This window comes from Pteropus medius, unplaced genomic scaffold (genome assembly GCF_902729225.1).
Source record: "Pteropus medius unplaced genomic scaffold, Ma_sr-lr_union100, whole genome shotgun sequence".
NCBI lineage: Eukaryota > Metazoa > Chordata > Mammalia > Chiroptera > Pteropodidae > Pteropus > Pteropus medius.
This window is the reverse complement of record NW_024347791.1, coordinates 14865066-14889935: the sequence shown is the minus strand read 5'-3', so window position 1 is coordinate 14889935 and position 24870 is coordinate 14865066. Positions and strand designations below refer to the sequence as shown.

At 37.9% G+C, this 24870-nt stretch overlaps 1 long non-coding RNA gene and 1 pseudogene across 1 annotated transcript; both read left to right on the top strand.

Annotated features, from left to right (window-relative positions):
• The first annotated feature begins 7970 nt into the window (after positions 1-7970).
• On the top strand, positions 7971-13307 carry LOC120615022 (uncharacterized). Its single transcript, XR_005656176.1, has 2 exons — positions 7971-8169; positions 12956-13307. It is a non-coding gene; the product is annotated as an uncharacterized LOC120615022 (long non-coding RNA).
• Positions 13308-16783: 3476 nt separating this feature from the next.
• Positions 16784-16899, top strand: LOC120615242 (uncharacterized; annotated as a pseudogene).
• The last annotated feature ends 7971 nt before the right edge of the window (positions 16900-24870 follow it).

Below are 24870 nucleotides of genomic sequence, written 5' to 3'. Positions count from 1 at the left end.
TGTATTCCCTGGTTCCCATCTTTCAAGATAGCTGAGATGGTCAGTTTTATGTGTCAACTTGGCTAAACTATAGTCCCCAGTTATTCACTCAAACACTAATCTATGTTTTGATATGAAAGTATTTTTTTTGTAGATGTGATTAAAGTCCATAATTAATTGACTCTAAGTAAGAGAGTTTATCCTGGGTAATCTGGGTGGACCCAACTCAATCAACTGAAAGGCCTTAAGAACAGAACTGAGGCTTTCCAGAAGAACAAATTGTGTCGTGGACAGGAGCTTCATGTTGTGCCTGAGCGTTCTGCCTGTACTTCCTGATGGCCTGCCATACAGATGATTTTCAGGCCTGCCAACCCCTACAATTACATAAGCCAATTCCTTGCACTAAATCTCTTAATGTTTATCTCTTACTAGTTCTGTTTTTCTGGTTAAATCTTGACTGACACAGTAGCCTTGAGCTGGCTGTGTCTCTTAACCAAAGGCCAATGCTCCTCTCAAGTGGCTGACTATATAATTCTCTCCTTCCTGTTCTGTAACTGCTTGGGCCTAGGGTGGTAACAGCCTAAGTTACTGTAGCATTCTAGTGGTTCTTCCATACCCCATACTTGTAAGTAATTCCTTTATAAATCACCTGTCCCTGAATTATCTTATTTTGAGAGTGCTGTTTACTCTTGGGATCAAAGTGATACATCGATGAATAAAAACATTTAAAATAAAAAATAATCATCAAATGCATTAATTCACTTATTCGCAATACTACTGAGTGCCTATTATAAGCTGGCCAAGTACTAGGCTCAAAGAATATGATGGTTAATAAAAACAGCACGGTCCACATCTTCATTATAGTCTGGTGCGGAAGGTGAACAAATAGACAATTACCATATCTACAGGAAATTCTACCACAGGGAAAGGACAGTATGCCACGAGAGCACGGAGAAGGGGCTCCTATCCCAACACTGGGCTGAAGCATCTGGGGAAACTTCCTGGAGGAAGAGATACCCAAGCTGAGACCTAACAATGTGCCAGACGAAGAGAGGTGTGGGGTAGGTGGTGTATGTGTGTGGTGGGGAGATGTGTTTCAGAAAAGGGAGCGATATGTGCAAAGCCCACAGTCCTAAGAGCGTGTAGCATCTTTTAAAACCCTGAGAGTCACTGGTATAGAGAGGACACAGCACAGGCTGCAGAAGAAGCAGAGGACAGATCATGAGGACCTTCTCATCGTGTTAAAGAGTTTGGGTAGGGGAGGCCATTAAAGATTTTCAGGCTTAGGGCAACTGTAATCAGATTAGAATTTTAGAAAGATCACTCTACACAGTGAATAAAACACTGAAGGGGTGAGGTTGGACTTCCAATTATACAGGCAAGAAGTGATGATGACTGGCATAAGACCAGAAGCAAGTCCAGAAAAAGAGAAAATGGTAGATTTCTAGAGATGTTTGGAAAGTAATTTGATCACAAGAAAAAATGGGATTTGGGCTCTGGGGGTTGGGGAAGGTGAAGGGAAAAGAAGAGTTAAAAGTATCTCTTAGTTTTTAGCATTGGCTAGCTGGATGATGGTGCAGTGTCTGAGATTGCAAACACAGGTTTGGGAGAAGAACAAGAGTTTGGTTTTGAACATGTTGAATTTGAGGAACTTGTGGGATACGTGGGGGAGGATGAGTAGTAGGACAAACAGGTTAGAAGAGAGTTTTAGACAAGGGGTAAAAATCTGAGATTCACTAGCAAATAGATGATACGATGATATTGGATGAGAAATTTTAAGGAAAGAATATAAAGTGAGAAAGAGTAAGGTCTGAGAGCAAACCAAGGAATGCCATATTTGAAGGGATGATAAAGAAAGGAGCCTATGAAGGAGTCTGAAAAGCTGGAGAGGTAGGAAAGAAACCAGGAGAGGGGTGAGCACTCTTAAAGTCTGACAGCATTTCAAGCAGTTTTTATACAAATGTGGAGCAAGAAGTGCTTGAAAATTGTACTGGGGAATGAAGAAGGCATGGACCTCTCCTTCTAACCCAGATGGAGTGGGGAAAATGAATAACTTCTACTTGAGAGACTGCAGAAGAAGCTGTAGCTTCCTCCAAGGAAAACTATGTCTTAATTTGAGGCAAGGTGGTAAATGGTCTGAGATAAGTCTGAGAAAAGAGAGGGTGTTCCTTTATTACAGAAGGAGATTTCAGAGGATACAGTTTTAAGCTTGGAGAAAATGCCCAGAGAAGCGTGGAGGTGTGTTTACAGGGCAGTGGTATGCCTGGAGTGACCCTGTCCCCGGCTCCTCCCAATGTTGCAGTGTTCCCAACATGCAAGCAAGATAAAAGCACCATCTCTCTGACACGCAGGACCCTGTAACAGTGACCAATGGCAACCGTAAAAAAGAAAGAAGCAGTCTTCTGCAGAATAAAACAAATCTGAAACATGCAGGGTTAATTTGATAACCTCCATGTGCTGCTGTGTACATCAGTAATTCCCAAATGACAGACCAAGACGTTTTCCCTGATTTGAGGCAAAATGACAAAAATGCAAATAATAAATATCGCAATTTTTAAAAAAATTATTTATTTAAATTAGTTTCAAGTATACAGTACATTAGTTAGACATCTATAATGTTCATAAAATGATGCCCCCAATTGCTCCCTCCCTTGCAAATATTTTATATAGCTAAATATATTCGATTTCATTAATTGCCCTTTACTCTTAAGTTACATTATTCCTTCGCTTTTCTGATTGTTAAATGTTTTATAAAACAATGGAAATAATAAGTGACAATTTATTTTAATGATCTTTCTTGGCGAGATAAAATAATGGCAACCTATTGATTTTGCTCATCTTTGAGTAAAACTGGAAACTGCTCATTGGTGTCTACACTTGTGAATATTTGTTTTCAGTGTGATATAAGTTGTTCATGCCAATGAGGAATTTGGAAGGCAGGACTTAAATATTACTTGATGTAATAATTTTTCTGTCATTTCCCATGTAATGTCCACTAGCATCCACTTTAGAACATATTTTGGAGAAGCTAGTGAATGTACCAGAACTCTAAGAACAAAGGGTTCTGCATTTAATTATACTCGGTAAACCTTGCATACCAAATCTTTCTCCTGGGTTTCATAATGCCCATAATACATGAAAGATTGAGAAGTTTGGAGTCAAGGAATCAATTAAATTTTATTTAGTGGATAAACAAATTTGTTTGTTGCAGGAAAACAATTTCTGGCACACTTAATTTATATCTCCTAGAATAATCTTCTGTTAAGATCAGTTTGAGAAATGTTTAAATAGTTGCTTTTGAACAATAATCAAATATATGCCTCAATGCCAAAATGCCAGATATCTAAGGAAATCCAGTCAAAGCAGAAGCCTATTTAAGTGCGATATCATTTATTTTTCATTATAGCATACTGATTTTTAGATAGCCAGTCCGTTGGCGATGCTCGAAAATAACAATAGTATTTAAATAGCAAATGCTTATGTGACATTTACCATGTTTCAGGTACTATTCTAAGTACTTTTAGATGTATAACTCATTCATTTATCAAAATATCCCATGAGGTAAGTACTATTATTATCTCTGTTTTATGGATGAAAGTATTGAGGCACAGAGAGCTTACGTCACTTGCCCAAGATCCTACAGTTGGGTCTAGACCTCTAACCATAGGTCACTCTGTTGTCCTGCCTTCTGCTGGGCTCCTTACAGCCAGCATGATCTGCCAAAGCTCAATTTCCCATTGCACAGTGGGACTGGCCACCTGTAAACCTGCCTAAAGAATGAATGATGGATTGAGGTGCTCTGAAACTATTTAGGAAGGGTCTGCCTGATCTGGATCGACTGTTTCTCAGGTATGGTCCCACCACAAGACTTCCTGAACTTTCCACAGACTTTGGAAATAGTAGCGGCCAATATGAACCCTCTTCGAAAGGAGTCACCAACGTATGGACTGACCACACTTCTAAGGAACTATGGACTTCGCAAGAATCTATCTCTGGCCTGGATGGAGTTGGCCAGGATGGACTAACTTCTTGGTCTGTATTTTCTTGGGAAAGGCTCTGGTTTCAAGATTCTTAGCACAAATGGCTCCTGGGAAGTGGTTAGACTAGAGCTGGCTAGTGTCTGATGCTGGGGGTAGAGGGTGGGGACAGAACTGGTGTTGGGTGGGGCACAAGCCTGCTGATCCCTAATTGGGCCTCCACCCCAATTCTCTGCTCAATTTTTAGGTTGTCATATGCAATTAACCTTTCATTTGAGAAGAAATAACATTCTGCTTTCATGCCCATGAGGAAATTGCTCACATAAAACCAATGACTCAGTTGGCCTCCAATGAAACAATTATGATATGTCACTAGCAGGAGACCTGTAAACTTTCAGTTCTAATTTAAGTCTAAAATTGTTCTGCTCCCATTTGTGGACAAATTCTATTGGGAGAAATGCTTCCAAGAACCTTCAAAATCCATCTTGCATTTTAGCTATATGTAGTTTTTTGTTTGTTTGTTTCTGTTTGTTTGTTTTTTAGTATAACAAAGCCATTTCTCTTGGGTAGTGGAGTACAGGAAAATTGAAACATTTAATTTAAAGGAATTAAAACAAACTGAATCTTAAGAAAGTAAGCAGAGAGGATTTGAAATTAAAATCATACTTATTGAACAGCAAACATAGTTTTAAGAAAAACATACATAACAGTATTATTTACAGAAAAACACAGGGAACCCTCAAATATAAGTAGTAAATCTGCTTGGCTAATTTAAAATGCAACCAGGCATAGGATGTGAGAAAGAGCGCTTGTTTGTTCCCAGGACATTAGCAATAAAGTCCAAGGGTGTAAGAGAAGAAAATTCTCTTCTGTGAGGGCATACTTTATTTTTTTTTCTAAAATAAAAGTTTTCTTCCTGTTATCATGGTTTTGCCCCTTTCCCACTAAACTGATAAGAAGAAATTTCAATTTTATCACAGCAGGAGATGGTCAGCCTGGAAATCAAATGGTAGGGTGTCTTTGTAATTGCTTGACAAATCATACTGAGATAAAAGCACTTAGCTCATTCAGAGATGGAGCAAAATATTTGGGGGCCAAAACTGGTTTACAGGCCATTTGTTGATAAGCTCCTGTTTCAGAGGAATTCAAGCTTTTGAGACATCACATCCTAGTATTCTTCTGGGTTGCCAGTTTGTTTTATGAGTAATTGCACATTAAAACTCCACTTTGTTCCACTTAACAGATGACATCTAAGACCAAAGATGACAAAAGACAGATTATCAAGGGAAGTCATGGAAAATCTTTCTAAACTATTTTAGAAAAGAAAAAAATTAAACCAAGAATAATTAAACCCAGGCAGGCGTGAAGTCTAGATGTATAGAGTACATATTGGAGTCACTTCTAGCCCTGTAGGTACTTGATTTTGTGATTCAGCCTAGTCTTTTATACAGAAATGGGCCTAATGTTTGATAGAGCAAAATAAAACAGAAAAATCTTAACTATTAGCAGATAAATTAGGGTTGACAATAGATTATTTTCTTAATTATCTATGTTTTTATTAAAAATGAAGGATAAAGTATGCCTGTAAATGTATCAAACTATGTACTCATGGCTATTATTCTCTGAATAGCTTTATAGCCCTTTTGGTATTTATTTGTTTCTGCTTGGTTTTTAGATAAGGGCAGACTATAAGCACAGGCTTAAAAACATAACAAGAATTACATATGTATGGCAAAAATGCCTCGAGTGTGTTGCAGACATTTTCTGTTCATTCTCCACCACACCTCCTTGGAAAGTCACCTTCGCAGGAAGCTTTCTTAGCTTTACTCACACAAAGTAAGTTGTTCCTTCCTCTCTGCCCCACAGCCCTTGGTCCAGACTGCCACCATAGCATTCATCTATTACTTTAGTGTAATTATTTGCTTCCCTTCAGGCCAAGAACTTCTCAGAGGCAGAGAACTTGTCTTACTCATTGTTATGGCTCCAGCCTCTAGCACACGCAGTGTGTGGCATGCAGTAAGCACACAGTCATTACTATTGACCAACAATCTTTTCAATGGGTAGTGAATATAGAAACCATGTTTGACTTGCAGATACAGCTGCAATTCAGAGCCTGAAACTGAGACTTCTTTTTTGCCCTTCAGCTTGTCCACCTCTGTTTAAAAGTGACCCCATCTCTGACTTTTACACTTTTACTCTTGTTCAGTCTTCTAGTCTGCCAAAACTCCCAGAGAATGATCCAAAGCTTTGGTTATACTAAATTGTGTTATACCGAATTCAATTTGAGGTTATAATGCTGTAGGAGAAAAATTTGGAAATCTTTGGGTTTTAGATCAAGGCTTGGATGTAAGAGTTAGCTAGCTTCTATTTATCCAACAATAGTGTACTTTTGTAGTTATCCTGTTCCACTCACTGTAGGGCTATGGCTGGGCAGTCTTTCTACCATCCAGTTTTTAACTTAATTTTATTGCGTTATGAAAAAAAACACCTTTATTGAGCTATAATTCATATCCATATACTTCACCTATTTAAGTGTACAATTCAGTGGTTTTCAGTACTATATTCAAGGAGGTGTGCAACCAACACTGCTAACTCCAGAACATTTTCATCACTCCTCAAAAATCTTTGTACCCGTTAGTAGTTATTTCCTATTTCTATCCCCTACTTCCCGTCCAGCCCTAGGCAATCACTAATTTATGTTCTGTTTCTATAAATTTGCTTATTCTGGACATTTCATGTAAATGTAATCATACAATGTGTGATCTTCTGTGACAGGCTTCCTTCACTTAGCATGTTTGCAAAGGTCATCTATGTTGTACATGCATTAGTACTTTATTTTTTATTGCTGAATTATATTCCATTGTATGGATATCAATTCATTAGTTGATGGACATTTGGGTTGTTTCTACTTGTTGGCTGTTATAAATAGTGGTGCTATAAACATGCCTGTAGAAGTTTTTGTGTAAACATATGTTTTCACTTCTTTTGAGTATATACCTAGGAGTAGAATTGTTGGATTGAGTGGTAACTGTGTTTAACTTTTTGAGGAACTGCCATTCTCTTTTCCAAAATGACTGCATTGTTTTACATTGCCACCAGCAGTGTATGAGACTTCCACTTTCTCCACATCCTTACCAATACTCGTTATTATCTGATTATAGCCAATCTAGTGGGGGTAGAGTGGTAACTACTGCTAGATAGATCTAATTCTCTCCCTCTCTTTTCCTCCTTACACACACACACACACACACACACACACACACACGTATACCATTGTTGACAACAGCCCCTGCTGGAAACAACTCGAATGTCTAACAACTATAGCATGGATAAATAATTTGTGATATATTCATGCAATGGAATATTTACAATAAAGAAAGTAAATGGATTATTAGTTACAAACACCAACATGACTGTCTCAAAAAATATGTTGGGCAAAATAACCAAAAGCCAAAGAAAACATAAAGTGTGATTCCATTTAAACAAAGTTCAAAAATGGCAAAGCTAAACTACCTTATTTAGGGATGCATATGTAGGTAGTAAAACCAAAAAGAAAAGCAAAGAAATAATGAGTATTCCAAAAGTTAGGGTAGTGACTACCTTGGGTGGAATAGTTAGGGTGTTGAGATTGGGGAGGTGAAGTCTGGAGACTCCTAGGACTCTGTTATCTTGGACTTTTTGACCTCGAAAGTAATGACATGTTAAACTAAAAATACTTGTCTTATGTTTTGTCTTTATTCTCATACTTTAAAAAAAAAATGCCACTAGGGAACTTTCTGAAGTGCTGGAAGTCTTATATTTCTCTTTTTTTCTTAGCTTTGTTGAGGTACAATTGATATACAACATTGTGTAAGGTGTACAACATGTTAATTTGATACATTTGTTGATCTTTAACAAATAGACAGCTGGATATTTCTCCAGCAAAATATGTTATTCGGGAACAAGAAAGAATTGCAATTCAGAATGTGTGGTCTAATGGCGAACCACTTACAAGACCAGAGAAAGAAAGGAAAGGAACACTCTTATGGGCTTGGGAAGAGCTGTTGTAAATGAAGAGTCCATTGGAGGAAACTGAAAGTTCAAAGTATAGTGACTTTTCATTGGTAAATTATGGCAGTCTCCCATTTGTTGACACGTTACTGGACAAGGAAGAATCTTTTCTTCTTGCTGAGACTAATTTAGAATCACTTCCTGTGGAAGTTGAAGATGCAAGGTATGTCTCTTCCGGCTGGGGTCAGTAATGTGCATTGAGTGACATGTATATGAATGCCTTCTCTTCTAGCTTCTTGATTCTGTTTTAAATGAGGTTTCTGTTTATTAATTTTCACACATTTATAAATTGCAAAATGGTTACCACCATAATACTAGCTACCACCTCCACCTTGTCACATATGGTAATTACACAAATTTTGCTTTAATATTTTATAAATTAAATTTACACATGATTTGCATACTTTTCTGTTTGTTGTATTAGACTTAAAAATCATTAAAAATAAATTAGATTTTAAAAAAACTTTATGAATTACTCCTTGTATACAGAATAATGTTCAGATTCTTTAGTCTGAACTTTCGAATTCCTCCATATACTGACCACCTCAGGTTTTGTAATCCTAACTCCCACTACTATCTTCAGTGGAAACCATAAAAACCCCAAACAAAACAAAACAAAAAAGCCCCAACATATTCTAATTTTAGTAAACTGCCTTTACCAAAAATAAAAAAAAAGATCTTTCTTCTTACTCTTTATTTGAAAGTAAATGAGGAAAGATTTTGAAGTGCCTACCACACTTTTTTCTAAGATGAATCAGAGCAGGATGAAATGCCTGCTTAGTCTTTGGCTATAATGAATATATGTCTGTGACACAATTCTCATTTCCCCCCAAGTTATTATCTAGCTGACACTGTGTGTTTAGATTAAAATTTTTTTTCAAATAAGCTAAAAAAATGTGTTAAAGGCAAGTCTACGTGCTGCTAGATGTTAGTTTGTGCCCACCAAAACACAGTGAAAAATAAATGACTGAAATTGATCAGAGTCTCCATGCACAGACTGTCAGTTTCATATTAGTCATAGTCAACTTCACACACAGACGCCACTAAAAGAACCAAGGCCAAATGTTCCTGGAAATGGGACTTCTTAGGTTTATAGACATTTGCTGCAAATACCTGAGCCCCATGCTTTGGGTGGAGATCTCAAGAACACCGATGGGCAGCTTCTAAAAAGAAAAAAATGAGGGAGGGACGGGATGTGGTCTTGGTGATTCAGACTTGGCTCTCCTTCTCCACCACCAATCTGAGTCAGCATGCAGCCACATGGCCTCACATGGTGCAGTGATGGCTCTAATGAGCTGTCATACCAGCTCCTCTCTCTGGCCTTCATTAAAGCAACTGGTGATTTCAGAAGCCCAATTTGCATACATTGGTTTTATTGTTTCCTAAATCAGCCAAGCAACAAATCATGGAAGCTTTCTGACCTATATGATATGGTGGCATGAAGTGTTGTTGGACTTGCTTGCTTTACCCAGTCCTTAAAAGTAACATGCATTTGGATTCAGTCTAGCATAGTAGTTGAGCCCCTGGGTGTTGGTGCCAAGCTGACTGGGTTCGAATCTTTGCTCGACACTGTCATACCAGCTCCTCTCTCTGGCCTTCATTAAAGCAACTGGTGATTTCAGAAGCCCAATTTGCATACATTGGTTTTATTGTTTCCTAAATCAGCCAAGCAACAAATCATGGAAGCTTTCTGACCTATATGATATGGTGGCATGAAGTGTTGTTGGACTTGCTTGCTTTACCCAGTCCTTAAAAGTAACATGCATTTGGATTCAGTCTAGCATAGTAGTTGAGCCCCTGGGTGTTGGTGCCAAGCTGACTGGGTTCGAATCTTTGCTCGACACTCCTAGACTTGTGATTGTTTTTTTGACTCATGATGTGAATCTTGTGCTCTTAATGTGACTGGTGCAGTGGAGACTTAGAGTCATCCTTGTGGGTTCCAAGGCTGGCAGAACGGCAGAGGGGTGGGGGGTCACAGTGTCCAGTGCTGGGCATTAATTTCCTCTAACTTGGTTTGGGGTGTTGTTCATGATTGAAGAGTCCTCCACTAGGCCACACCGGCAATTCTGGGAGTTACACAGTAAACTTTTAATACATTCTTTTTTGCTTAAACCAAACTTTTGGTTTCTTTTAAATGTTACTAAGGATATTGACTGATACAATGACCTTGGGAAATATTAAGTTTTCTCAACTTATTTTCTCATATGTAAAGTAGCTTAGTAATATCTATCTTATATGGTTTGTGGGAGACTTAAATATGTTAATGCATGCAAGCACTCACTATGGTTCTGGCACGTAGTAAGGGTCCCTAAAATATTAGCTATTATTATTACTAATTTCTCAGGCATAGGAAGAACATTGTACTGTCTGCAGTAAGAGTGAATCTTAGTATGAGGAGGTTCTCATCATTTATCTTAGAGAAATAAATGATAGCTTGGAGTCTTAGAAATTAGAGGTCATTGTATCTTAGTTTCAAGATTCATGTATAGTGACTCTACCAGAATGGTTATGTAAAAGAAATAATTCCCTCTTTATTACAATGATCAGATTAAAAGTAACCCAGAAATTTTTATGGCTCATGGCTTTAACTTATGGTTGGTTGATTTAGGCAATCACATATCTTTTGTTTTAGTTATTAAAGTTAAATTTAACATATGCACTGAATAGGGCATAAATCTTAAGTTTACAGCTTGATTATCACACAAAGCAAGATACTGCACATTACCCACACTACAGAGGCCTACTCTGTGCTTTTATTCTCCAAAGGAAACCAATACACAGATTTCTCTCACCATAAGCAACCGTTGCTTGTTTTTGAATTTTATGTAAGTGAGATTATATAGCATGTCCTCTTTTTGTTGCTAAATGTTATATCTTTGAGATTCATCCATGCTGTTACACAAATAGTTTTCTTCATTGCAGTATAGTAGTTCATTATGCATATGTACCACACTTTATCCATTCTATTGTTAATGAACACTTGGGTTGCTTCTAGTTTTGTACTATTAAGAATAACGTGCTAAGAACACTCTTATAACTATCTTTTGCGCACATGTGCATGTATTTCTTTTGGATTTATATCTAAGGGTTTAATTGTTGAGTCATAGGATAGGCATATGCTTAACTTTACTGGCAACAAAATTTTCAAAGTAGTTATAGCAATTTATACTCGTATGAGTTTCTGGCATCTCTATATCGTCACAACACTTGGTATCGTCAATTTTTTAAATTTTAGCCATTCTGAGAACTGGGAGGAATCTATATGGAACTGGCATTAGATATATTCCTAATTCATTCTCTCTCTCTCTCTCTCTCTCTCTCCGCCTTTCTCTCTCATTTAGAGGATTTTCAACAATAAGAAAATGAAAACCTCCTAAACCCATCTCCTACTGCCTTAAAGAATAACTCCTTCATTTCCTTCATTTGCTCAAATCTACTTCCTCAGTGAGGCTGACCAACCCTCCCTTGACTCATCATCAAAACCTTTCCCCTCGATCCCAACAATCCTTTAACCATGCTCTATGTTTACATTTTTCTCACTTACTGCCTCCTAAAATACTGTAGAATTTTATATTTTTAGTTTATTTTCTCTCTAGGCTAGAATGTTAGTTCCACAAAGGCGGGGTTCACGTGTACATTGTTTACTGAGATAGTCCAGGCACCTTGAACAGGGCACCTAGAGCATCTCTCATGGTGCTCAATAAATACTGTTGAGTGAATAAAAGGGACTTTATTATCTCATAAGAAGACCTGATAGGGTGGCCCCACAATTGTTGGTTCTATGGCTCAACGAGAACCGTGTTCTTTTCATCTTCCCTGTCTGCCATCCTCAACATGCTAGCTAGGTCTCTTAGTCTAGCTCTGTTCATGGCTGCAAGATGGCTGCTGTAGTTCCAGGCATTACATGTTGATGTAAATCAGAAGCACAAGGATGGCTGCTATCTGCTTCTGATTTATTTCCTTTATTTTCTTTAATCAATGAGGAGTCATATTTATTTTTTAAAAAACACACTTGCATATACAGCAACTGAAATTAAAATAAATGCATATAATTGCATTAGTTTCTAAGCTAGCGCTTACAGATAAGAATACATATTCAAAATACAAATTACTCAATTACAGCAATGTTAGATTTAGAAGAAATATGTCAATGTAAATTTATGAAATATTAAGAAGGCATTTCTGTGTATAGTGAGTATAATGATTTGACATTGCTTTTGAAAAGTTTACTAGCTAGAGAATTATTTTTAAAAATCCATATTAGTTATTTATTTTGATAAAACTTTTAGAGAAAAAAAATTGAGGAACTCTGCCATGAGAATGATTAAAGGATTGACTCGACTATAGTACAAAGTATATTTTAAAACTGTGAAAAAATATTTAAAAATACAAAATTTCCATAAAGCATGATGCAGCCAGAAACATGTAAGAGACAGCTTATACATTTTTTTGGTCTAATCAACTGAATGCATATTTTATTGAACTTAGGTTATAGGTCAAATAGATTAAGAAAATTCACTTTTGCCAGGCAAATGAGATAGTGGTAAAGGACTTGCGGAGTCCGTTTAATATTAACTATTTTGAAAAAACAAAATATTTAATGTGAAACTGTTAATTTTAAAATGGGCTATATTGGTCACAATATTGCTCAACATATGTGTAAGGCTCATGCTTATAAATTCTGAAGAGAAAATAACTACAAATCACCCTGTTAATCCGTTGGGCATTACTAGCTGAATTAAGTTTGTCCTTGTTAAAGAAATTATCTTTGTTTTTTCCTCTCCTCAGGAATGCATGTAATACAGTTCCTGTCTCAATGTACGCCTAAGGCAAAAAGTTCAGTGCTCAATTACCTGCTGCCTGAAGTCTCATATTTTGCAGTGAGCAAGCAAGTGAAATAGCATTTTAATCAGAAGTCTTGACCTATGCTCTTCTTTTTCCCTTCCTAGCCCTGCAAGCTATTTGGCATATAAAGGTCCTGACCTGAGAAAACCATCTTGGATAACCAGGGCAAGGAGAAGGAAAAATGCAACACCTAGGAGATTTCAGTAAACAGTAGAATCATGCCAACCTAATCTGTGTTAAAATGCTTGGAATGTGGGAGCCGCTGATGATGCCTGTTGTCTGTGTGTCTGACTGAATCCTTTCTTTTCTCAGAGCAGCAAAGCAAAGCCTGGGAACCAGGCCAAATGCCTGCCACTTACCTTAAATTGATCAGCCACTTTGAGATTAAAACCCCTGAAAGCTGCCACACCGTGAAAACAAGGCCTCCTTCACATTAAAGGCAAATTGCGACTTTGAGTTTGCTGTGATCTTTTTTCCATTTTATCCAGTTTTTCACAGTGCACACTTTTTTTTCCCCTTTCCATTTATGCTCCAACGTAGAAGCCAATAGTTACAGCATCTTGGCCAAGCATTCATTAAGGTTTATAAGGACAAAATTTATGGTTATTTAGGAGTTGGCACAAAGACAGAGTGTTGCTGGAAAAAGAAAAAGAAATACAGGTGGGAAATATAAGCCGCAACAAAGGCCCATACTATACAGCAGTGTGCTAGGCTCTCGATAGTGGCCTGGGAGGAAAACTATATCATATTTAAAAACAGCTACTCCCCTGTTCTGCATCCTTCCCATTTTATGGCTCTGCAGATGATTGAAACAAATATACTGGTCATTCCAAGAGATTCTTCTGTCTTGTGGAAGTGCTACCATTTATAAAAGCAGGCATAAATAGATGTGTGTTAATCTGAGTGATAATCTGTCATTTTGAATAAAGAACAAAGAACATATTTAAATATATAATGGATAAGAATATGGGTTTGCTGATGAAGAGTCATGTTATCCTTCTCAGTAGACCTTACATAATGGCAGGGCTAGTGTTCCCAAAAATGTAGGATGTGGGCAAAACACACCCTTAATCTTTGAATTTGGGTAGTAATGCGGAATTCTGGCACAGGCTGGAAGTCTATATTCTCCCTCAGGAAATATTGTTAATGATTTAAAACCAATGCTTTCTGATGTCCCACTCTAGGGGAATAAAAAGGCTCCTTGTCCTGTCATTTGCAATATTTGTGAAGAAAGCATTTTAAGAATGTATTTGAGTTTCTACTCATTGTTTTCCAAGAAGTACCTAGGAGTACTCGCATGTATTGAAAAAATATACAGCTTCAGTGTTTTATGATGAAACTGTTCCCAAAATATCCTAAAATTGTTTTAGCTGTGCCAGTAACTCACTGTGTGATGTAGGGAAAGTTAATTTAAATGCCCAGGCATCTCCTACTATCAAATGAGAATATTAAAACTAATAACTACTACTACTACTACTAATATATGCTCTATCAAGTACAATATGATAAGGTATTTGCTTGCACTTCCATGACCTTGCATGTACTAGAATGTTTTCTTCCTTCTTTTCCATGGAATTAAGTTCATCTTTTTCACTGATTTTGTTTTGGAAAATTTCCACCTAATTCTTTTTATTCCTTTTTATCACCTCAACATAGAAATACATACGGTGTTATATGAACTTGCATTTGTTCACATGTTGCTCTGCAAAGGACCTTTTAACTTGTGCATAGATATGAGCATTTTGCCCTAACTACACACAATTTCAGCTCCCCAAAAGCAGGAGTCATGATCTTCTTGATATCTCTCTACCAAGGTGCTCATTAAATTTTGAAAATTGAATATGCACACAATCTTTTGCATCATTTCGTAAAATGCTAAATAAAACTTTGGCTGCATGAGCACACAATGTAATCACCATTTGCAGATAATACTGATTATTTCCGAGCATGAGAAAGATCATTAGTTAAGTAGTGATAGATGTCGCTTCCCTTGTTTTTCAGAGTCCCAGAAAGCCAGAGCCACAATAGAAGGAACAGAAAAAGCTATGGTTCAGGCTGGTACTTATCTCTGTCTCTGCATCTTTTTAACCAGTTTGCCTTACAACTTTGTCATTTAAATTTTCTATCATGCCTAACAGGGTATCATCTTGACTACTGATTTTTATCATAACTTCCCAGTCTTCACACTTTGTATTTCCTATTAATTCTGATTCTTCCATATTTCATCAGTTATTAAATATTTATGGAGGGACTGATATATATTCAGTGTTAGGCTAAGGGTAATCAAAAAATTTCTACATAATAATAAGTAATTGATAAGAAAATACAAAGCAAGCAGACAACTTCTTGCCGTGATTTGCTCTTCATTTTGTTGCATAGGGTAATAATTTGAGGACAACTCAAGAGAAGGTACAATAGAGTCATATTTCATGAAGAAACAGCCAGTACGGTAGTTCAGAGTGCACACTGAAGTGATCAACTGAATGTATAAGACTTGAACAGGACCTAGAGAGATGATGGAGAATGGAGAGAAGTCTAAGAGAAGGGAATGGCACAAACAAAGGCACGGAAGCGAGAATGAACTTGGAAAACTCACAAATCAGCCAGGGTATGTTAGTGGTGGAGTGGTGAGAATGTGGCTAAGAGTGTGTTGGGAAATAGGTTTGAGAAAGAGTCGAGAGCCAACTAATAGAAGGCCTTGAAACACAGAGAAGTTGTGACTGTCTTGGGGAAAGATGGGACCCTCTTCAGGTTTTGAGTTGAGAATGAAAGATTTAAGATAACTATCAATTCTTTTTGATGCAAAGAGCCCTATACTTGGAATCAGAATACCCATGGTCTCAGTTTCTTCTATCTTCTTGCATTTGAAAGGATTAGAAAGCCACACTGTTCATACCAAGTGCTGGTGAAGATGTGGGAGACAAACACTCGTATAGTGCTGGTTAGAGTGTAAACTGGTACAATCAACTGTAAATTAATCTGGCAATCCTTGGTAAAGTCAAAGATCCTCAGACCTGCTTCCTAGGTGTCTGCCCCAATAACAACTGCTGTCATATACTGAGTGTTTACTTTGCGTACGACTCTTTTCTCACTGCTTTATTCTCTTCAAGGAGATACTATCATTATCCTAATTTTACTAAAGAGGACACCAAGGCACAGAGGAGTTAAGTAACACGCCCAAGATCACACCGTTGTGACTTTGTGGTGGGGCTTGGATTTGGAGTGGGCAACTGGGCTTGGGAGCCTAAGCTGTTATCCACCAAACTCTGCCTGGGAAGTTCACGCACCAGGAGCAAAGTTTATGAATGTTTACTGCAGCACTGCTTAAAACAGCAAGAAGGTGTGAGTGGCCAAAATGCCGCTCCAAAGAGAAATGAGTGGATGTACCTGCGGACTGCTGTTCAGGAGCTAAAAATCAATGAATATGATTCACCAATATCAACACAGATGAATCTCAAAAATAGACTATCTCATGAAAAAAGCAAGCTGCAGCAAGATACACAGTAACAGCGAGGATATAAAAATTTAAATACACGAAACAATAACACATAGTTTATAGATAATTCTACACATAGTAGTCAAAAACCTGAGAGGTGAATTAACTTGATCAATTGAAAGATAGCTTATCTTGAAGTGTAGAGGGAGAGAGAAGGATTAGGGATGATTTTCTCTGTGTTTTTAACATTAAAACTCAAAAGAGAGGATTAATGAAAATATGACAAAATATTAACATCTGTTTAATCCAGGTACTGGATTCTTAAGTATTATATTATCTTTTGGTTCTTTTCTGTATGTTGGAAATATTTTATACACACAATTTGAAAACATTTAAAAAAAGAAACGAGGACATGGTTCCATAGTGTAGCGGTCAGCACATCTGCTTTACAAACAGAAGGTCCTGGGTTCACACCCCAGTGGAGCCATGGTCCATGGTCTATGGCTATGCCACCCTGAACAAGCCTGATGTCTGATCTTGGAAGCTAAGCAGGGTTGGGCCTGGTTTGTACTTAGATGGGAGACCACCTAGGAAGACCAGGTGCTATAGACATAAATAGTAATAAATAATTTAAAAAAGAAATGAAAAGTTAGCGAAAACCTTACAGGCAGAAATGATCATTTTTGTGGCTTTTCAAGTCAAAACGAGTTATTCTTGAGCACAGATTAAGTACTTAATATTGTGAGGGAATAAAAAAGAAGGAAAAAGCACTTTCTAGGAGCCTAGAGATCAGTTAAGGAGACAGAGCCAGATCTATATAATAATTAGGAAGCAACACATTTACACAGGCAAGGGACTGTGCAGCACAACCTACCCCTGCTAAGGAATTTCACCTGAGAGGTTTTAGCAGTTTGGCTGTAGTTGATGTTGCAGGGGAAGGAAAATTATAGTGGGCTAGTCTTTTTTTTTTATGTTAATAGAAATAATTATTATTGAGGTAACATTGGTTTACAACATTATATATTTCAGGTGTACAATATTATAATTCTACATCTGTATACACTACAGTGTGCTCACCACCAAAGGTCAAGTTTTCAGTGGTCACCATACATCGATCCTTTCTACTCATTTTGCCCTACCCCGACCCCCTTCCCTGCTAGTAACCACCAATCTATATGTCTCTGAGATGGGCTAGTCTTTGAACTATGCCTAGCCTTTTCATATGATCCCTGGTGTGAGTGACAGGTGAAGCTCTGCTCTTAAGAGGATGGGAACGCCTTGGCTATTCATTCATGTGAACAGCCTATTGCCTATTTAGAGCAGCCAAAATATAATTTTATTATTTTGTAGCCAGTCCTCTGTTTATACATCCCATGTCCAGAGATTCAGTGTAATTAAAGTCTAGGGATAATACCTCAGGTATTTATTGAACACATTCATGCTGACTGTGTAATAGTTGTTATTTATTTAGCTCTCTAATGTTCCAACGTGGACAACAAAACAAGAAAGGTAGGATCTTGACTTTGAGAAGACTTGGCAGTTAGAGAGAGGTTGCCTAGGTAGGAGGGAAGGGAAGCTGAAATCTCTGGAAAAGCGGAGATGGGAATGTGGAAGGAATGAAGGACTTTTCATGAAATCCTTTAAAAGTAAACACGATATTCAGTCACTATAATGCCCTTGAAACAAAATTTTTGAGACCAGGAGAAAAGGTTAATAAAAATGAATCTGATTGTGACAATACAGTCATGTGTCGCTTAACGACTGGGATACAGTCTGAGTTATGCATTGTTAGGTGTCAAGGAGTGAGTGGTGAGTGAATGTGAAGGCCTAAGACATTACTTGTACATTATTGTAGACTTTATAAATACTGTCCCACAAAGCCTCCCATACCCTCCCTCTACTTCCTTCCAACAAGGTTAAAAATAGAATGTTGAAGCTATCAATGCTGCTTCATGAACAGGGATGTGGGCTGGACTGATGGGAAATATTGAGGAGAAACTGCCTGGATAAGGTTTAGGTCACCATAACAGTGACTGTCAGGAGGGAGTGAAGGTGAGCTGAGGATTAGTAGGAAGAAATCAAGATAGAGAGATAAAGAAACGTAAGGGATTGCCGTGGCGATGTGGCTTTGGCTATTGCATGTTGGAACAGTGGTCAGGTTAAGGAACTTTGTGGTGTTCATAAAAAAGATGGAGAGGGTGTAGAACTAAGGACTGAATATTTTGACTTTGTAAATTTATTTTTGGTTCCACTGACCCTATCTAGAACAAAGGGCTCTCTCTGGAATTGAATTAATGGAAGAAATAAAACTATCTTAGCTTTCCATTATTACAGCCTGAAAATATTTCCAGAGCACAGCGGTAGGCTGGCTCCACACTACCACAGAAAGCTCTTACTGAAGTGGCAGTGGCACTTGTTAAGGTAGTTCCTGTAGACCTGTGTCCTTGTACAGGATCTTAGGTCCTCAACAAAGAATCTACAGCAGTGTACTTTGAAGACCATTAAGCTAAATCTGGGAGGGCTTTAGTGCCCTCTGAATATGTAGTGCTGGGGGACAGGCTCCTCTGTGCTGACACAGGTCAGTGGCTGGCTAATTGGGAGGCAATCTGCACTCAAAATTTAGTGCTGCGAGTGAGACGGAATATATCGGCAAACCCCACAGATATTGCTCCCAACAGAGAAAAAGAATTCTTCCTGAACCATATATTCTTCCATTGCTTACAGGAAATTCAGCTTCTGTATAATCTTATGGGGCATTGTCACATATGAGGTCTGTCTTTGAAACGTCATGCATGGTGAACAGTAATGAGTAGTGAAGAACCATTAGTACTCCAGTACCAGCTTCAGTGTATTGAAGCCACCATATGCCAGGCTACATGCTAGACTCTTGCATATATTATTTCACCAATTCTGAAAGGCTGATTTTAGTCATCCCTTTACATATGTGGAAACTGAAGTTCCGAGAGGTTAGGTAAATTGCTCAAGGTGACACAGCTAGTAAGTAGATGAGCATGAATCCAAAGTTGAATCTGACTCCAAAGTGCATGCTTTTTATGCCATTCTTACCCCAAAGCAAAGAGAACATCAAGGCATGAGGAACAGATGGGACGGTTAGAACACAGTCAGGCTACTTGTACACCTTTGGCAACAATAACCTTTGGCGATGATACAATGCAACTACCTCAGCATTTAAGGGAGTACATTTCTTTATGTAAGAAAAAGGAGAGTCACAGTTGGAAGATGAAATGACTGACTGAATTGCATTAACCACTTGTAAATAAATTTAAAAAAATCTGTTGAGGCTTATGCTAATGTCCAGGGAAAGCAGTCGAAACATAGAAATACGTGGTATGACTATGGAGAAAAAGAGCAATGAGGAAAGATGAACAGGATAAGGTTCAAACTTCCTCAAGAAGTGGACATTTAAGAGCTCTGGATTTGCAAGTAATTGTACCTTTCATGCTAGAGTCTGTGATCAGGCTGTGTTTGGCTGACTGCCTCTTTTTTTTGCCCCAACTGCTTCAGAATCCATTGGGGTGAAAATGTGCCTATCTATTCTATCATCTCCCATCTCTTTTCCAGGAGGATTTAAGCAATTTTTAACAAAATATAGCTTCCCAATAAGGTTAATAAAAGTAAAATAATTACAAATTTACCTGCAAGATTCTTTCCCAATACCTTACCCCCGGTCAACCCCCATCCATCAAACTTAATCTCATACTTTAAGATCCAACAAGTCTACGGCCATGCCACCCTGAACATGCCCGATCTCAGAAGCTAAGGCGGGGTCAGGTCTGGTTAGTACTTGGATGGCGGACCACCTAGGAATACCAGGTTCTGTAGGCATTAAAAAAAAAAAAAAAAAAAAAAAATCCAATTTAAAACTCCTTATCAATCTGACCCTTCTGTCTTGTCCTACTACTATTCTGTGGGCAATATTTTACTATAGCATTTATTATACTGTCTTACAGTTACTTGTTTCATGTAAATTTTCTCATTAGACTATGAGGTCCTTGAAGGTGAGAACCAAGTTGTGTTCATCTTTGCATCTACTTGGCAAAGGGTCTGACATGTATTAGATACACAAATAGATATTAAATAAGTGAATGATAAAAATAAGAATCAAGAAAAATAAGAGAAAGCAGGTATTCTAAACATATAGATTAATATATATTTTTGTTGTTCAGCGTCAAATTTGGCTCTGGAAGCGAGAGCAAAAAGAGAAACACAGAAAATCACATTAGCATTACTGGAAAGAAAAGGCAAACAAACTCTCAGGGAAGCAGTGCTTCCCCCTTATCCACGGGGAATAGGTTCCGAGACCCCCCAATGGATGCCTGAAACCACATATCGTGTAGAACCTTATATGTACTCTGCTTTTTCCTTTACATACATACATATGATAAACTTTGATTTTTAAAATAGGCACAGTAAGAGATTAACAATAACTCATAATAAAATAAAACAATTATAAAAATATACTGTAATAAAAGTTATGTGACTGTAGTCTCTCTTCCTCAAAACATCTTTTTTTCCTTCCTCTCGTGATGATGTGAGATGATAAAATGATGTGGAAAGGTGAAGTGAGTGAATGACATAAGTGTCGTGACAGAGAGTTAGGCTACTATTGACTTTTAGGTAACATATCAGAGGAAGATCAAAATGAGCACAAATATCTTTTTCCTTCACAATTTCATGGATAGAAGGTTTATTCTTATTGTAGATCTTAGCAACCTCAGCATATGATTTTTTTTTTCTTTATTAAGTCCAGAACTTTCAACTTTTCGCTTAAAGGAAGCACTTTTCAACTTCTCTTTGGCATATCCAAATTGCCGGCATCACTACTCTTGAGCTTTGGGACCATTATTAAGTAAGATGAGGATTACTTGAACAGGAGCACTGCGATGCCACAACAGTCGATCTGATAACCTAGACAGCTACTATGTAACAGTGAGCACATACAGCCTGGAGAACGTGGACAAAGGGATGATTCACGTCTTAGGTGAGAGGGAGTGCGGAGGCACGAGATTTCATCATGCTACGCAGAAAGGCATACAATTTAAAACATGAATTGTTTATTTCTGGAATTTTCCATTTAATAATTCAGACGGTCGACTGAGGGTAACTGAAACCACGGAAAGTGAAACAGAGAATAAGGAGGAAACTACTGTACAGCAGGTCCTTGAATAACATCATTTTATTCAACATTGCTTCTTTACAATGTTGATGAGAAAGAAAAAAAAAAGATTGATTCCAGCCAGGGCCACTGTGTGTGTGAAGTTTGCACATTCTCCCATGTCTGCAAGACTCGGGTTTCCTCCCACATCCCAACGATATGTACATGAGGTGAACAGGCATGTCTCATTGTCCCAGGATTAGTGAGTTAGGGTGCAAGTGCTCCCTGAGATGGAAGGGTGTCCTGCACGGGGTGGGTCTTGCCTGGCCCCTGAGCTTCCAAGAGAGGCTCTGGCCACCCGTGACCCTGAACTGGAATAAAGAGGTTGGAAAATAATTACTTATTTTTATTCGTCTTTCTTAAATGTACGCATACGTCACATTTATTTCAATGTTTAATATCAGAAGTGTTTGGGTCTTCATTTAAAAGTTTGGTGATGTTTTTGAGACCAGAAATATGCCATAGGAACTTAACTCTTGTTTATATAAATTAGCTGGTGGTAGAATTGGTTTCCTTATACACCCTTTTACTGAAAGTCGCAATGTCCAAGAACTTACTCATGACATTAAGTGAAGACTTACTGTATGTCTAATTAACCTTTGTTTGGGGCATTTAAGTAATATGTTATAAATTGATTTTTCCAAGCAGAAGTTTTAAATTATATAAAGAAAACACATCTACAAAATGACGGCCAAGTTGTCAGAGTTACAACTTGAATTTCCCACTACTATTGACAAAATATCCCTATATTTATCTGTTAAATGTGACAATATTATCATGAAAATGCTTTTTGCTTTGCTGTTGGTGAGTCAGAAGGCCACCAAAGGAAATATCATTCTAATCACCCATCAATGTAATTCACAATGGCATTATTTTTAAATCATCCGTCCAGTGTCCCCTCTTTTGGCACATTTGTTTTGGGACACTGTGGTTCAGTAAATAGAGGGAGTTCTTGGAGTACAGTATCCTTAGCTTTAGTTCCTAGTTCTGCCACTAATTTGCTATGAGATCCTGGAAAAATTATAAAACCTCTCTGAGCTTCAGTTCCTCATCTGTAAAAATTATATGAACGGTATATGAGACAGCATATGTCGAGTACCTAATTTAGTGGCCCTCATATGGTAGCCACTCAATCAGTGATGGTTATTATTAAGGGTAAAAATTCAATCATTCCATGGTTGTCCTTAATTAGGACATGTGAAACTATTCCATATATTTTTAGGGCAGGAAGTTAGGAGTGAGAACACGTTTCAGGCTGTTCCCCTGGGGCATGTTGCCTTTGACTGTTGCCCTGCTGACTGTTGCCAAAACAATCACTATCTTACAACTCGCCCTGAGGATGTCACCGTATGTTGTAACAGGGAGCTAGAATTTTTGCCTATTTGAAGCCCTCTTGCTCACAGTGGTACTATTTTCCCCTCCCATCTATCATACAAATTCCGCTGGAGCAGACATTAGAATTTTCTTAGATTTGTGCTCTTTTTTAATTCTCAACATCTTGCATCCTGGTCTTTTTCACCCGCCTTCACTTACTTGGTTCCAGCTGTTTCTATACAAATGACCAGGACAATCTTCCTCAAATTCTGAGTTCAGTGTTTAATTGTCCCTTTCAAAAATTTAAGAGATGTGCTAACCAGTCAGATTATGGGTCCAATCGCATCAGTATCTTGTTTCCACATCGAGGAAAATTTTATGGGAAGTCTCAAAAGGTTATGAAAATACCTTAGTTATCTTTAGCAATTACCTAAGAACTTATTACTTATATATCTGGAATTTCTTTGTAGGTTTCTTAATATAGATAATGACATACTGTATGGTAGAATGATCCCCAAAGGAGAAAGCATATAGATCCTTCTAGTTTAATCTCAAGTTTCTGCAGAGAATGGGGAATAGTCACTTAAGGCATGTAAACTAGAGGTGCTTGGACTGTGGTGATAATTGGGATGATGTGTTTATTTCAACAAAGAAGAAGTGGAGATAAAAATGCTCTGATCTGGCGATTTTTACTTTTCTCAGAAAATGGGACTGTAGAAAGAAAAAGCAAGGGGACATCTTGGTCCACATAGGGAAAAAAATGACAATACTCTGCCTAAGAGGAAGGACAGTAATAACTACTTTAAGTGGCATCATTGATTTAGAACTTTCCGTCCCCAAATTTCATTCCTGTTTAAATCCTGATTTGTGCTCATCAGATATTGACCTACTATGTAGGTGCTGAATTCTGTAACTTCCCATTTATTTCCTATATAGTTAAACTACTCAGCTTTTCATTAATCACAAATATTTCTTCATTGACTACTCCAAGAAAGCATTATAGCCAGACACTGTAGCATAAATAAAGTAGCATATGACTGCAGTGGACATTCATAGGATTTTGGATTTATTATTATTATTATTATTATTATTATTATTTGGCTGCTCAGTGTCCAAGCACCTATTTCTGGAATGTCTCATGTGTAGTATTGGTGGGATGGAGAGAGAATGGAGCAAATCTCTCTTTTCCCTATCCCTCTTGTAGCTAGGATGTGGACATATGATATAGGCTGAAATAATTTCTGCCATTGGTGCTTTAATCCCAAAAATAGTGATACTAAGACACAGGGGTTGTTTAGAAATTATTTATGGTAGCAAAAAGTGATGTCCATCAAGGCACAGGTGGTCTGGCCAGCAGGAGCATCTTAGCCGGATAGTTCCTGTGGCTTGAACTTGATTATGATTCTTATTGCTGAGTCTCTGGTTCCTGCCTACTGAGTCTCCAACCTCTGTTTATATTTTGCTGAGTTTCTTAGAGACTTCTGTTCCTTGTAAGCTAAGTCTGACTAATGAAATATAAATACAGCTCCTTTCTACCCATACTTCCTTCTGTGCCTCTACTATTTCAGCATGGCTTCCATGTTTTCTGCAGCAGAAAAAGAATGTGAGAACTTACACTGGCTCTTATATGCTTTCATCCAGAAGCACACGTGGCACTTCCTCTCATGACCATTAGCCAGAACGAATCATACAACTTCACCGGACTGCAGGGAGTCAAGAAGTGTCATGTTCTTGTGTGTCTAGGAGGGAGAAGAGATTCACATATGGCAGACACTTCAACTCTGTGCCATAAAGAGTACAGACTAAGTGCTAAAAGTTCACTAAAGGTGGACAGTGATAGAGGCTTGGACAGTCAAAGTATATCAGAAACAGCTTGAGTGCTTCCTCAGAGTTAATGGGTACCAACGTCTCCTGGACCCTCAGTCACTTGCTCAGCCTGTCTCAACTGCAGAGGCCAAGTGGTTCTAGTGCTGACCAATTACTGGGAGGGGTGGGAGCTATATAGCTTCTCCTGTCTCTTCTGGACTTGAATGAAATGCTGCATAGCAGGGTGTGGAATTTGGCTTTCCAAGTGGATGCCAGAGGAGCTGAAC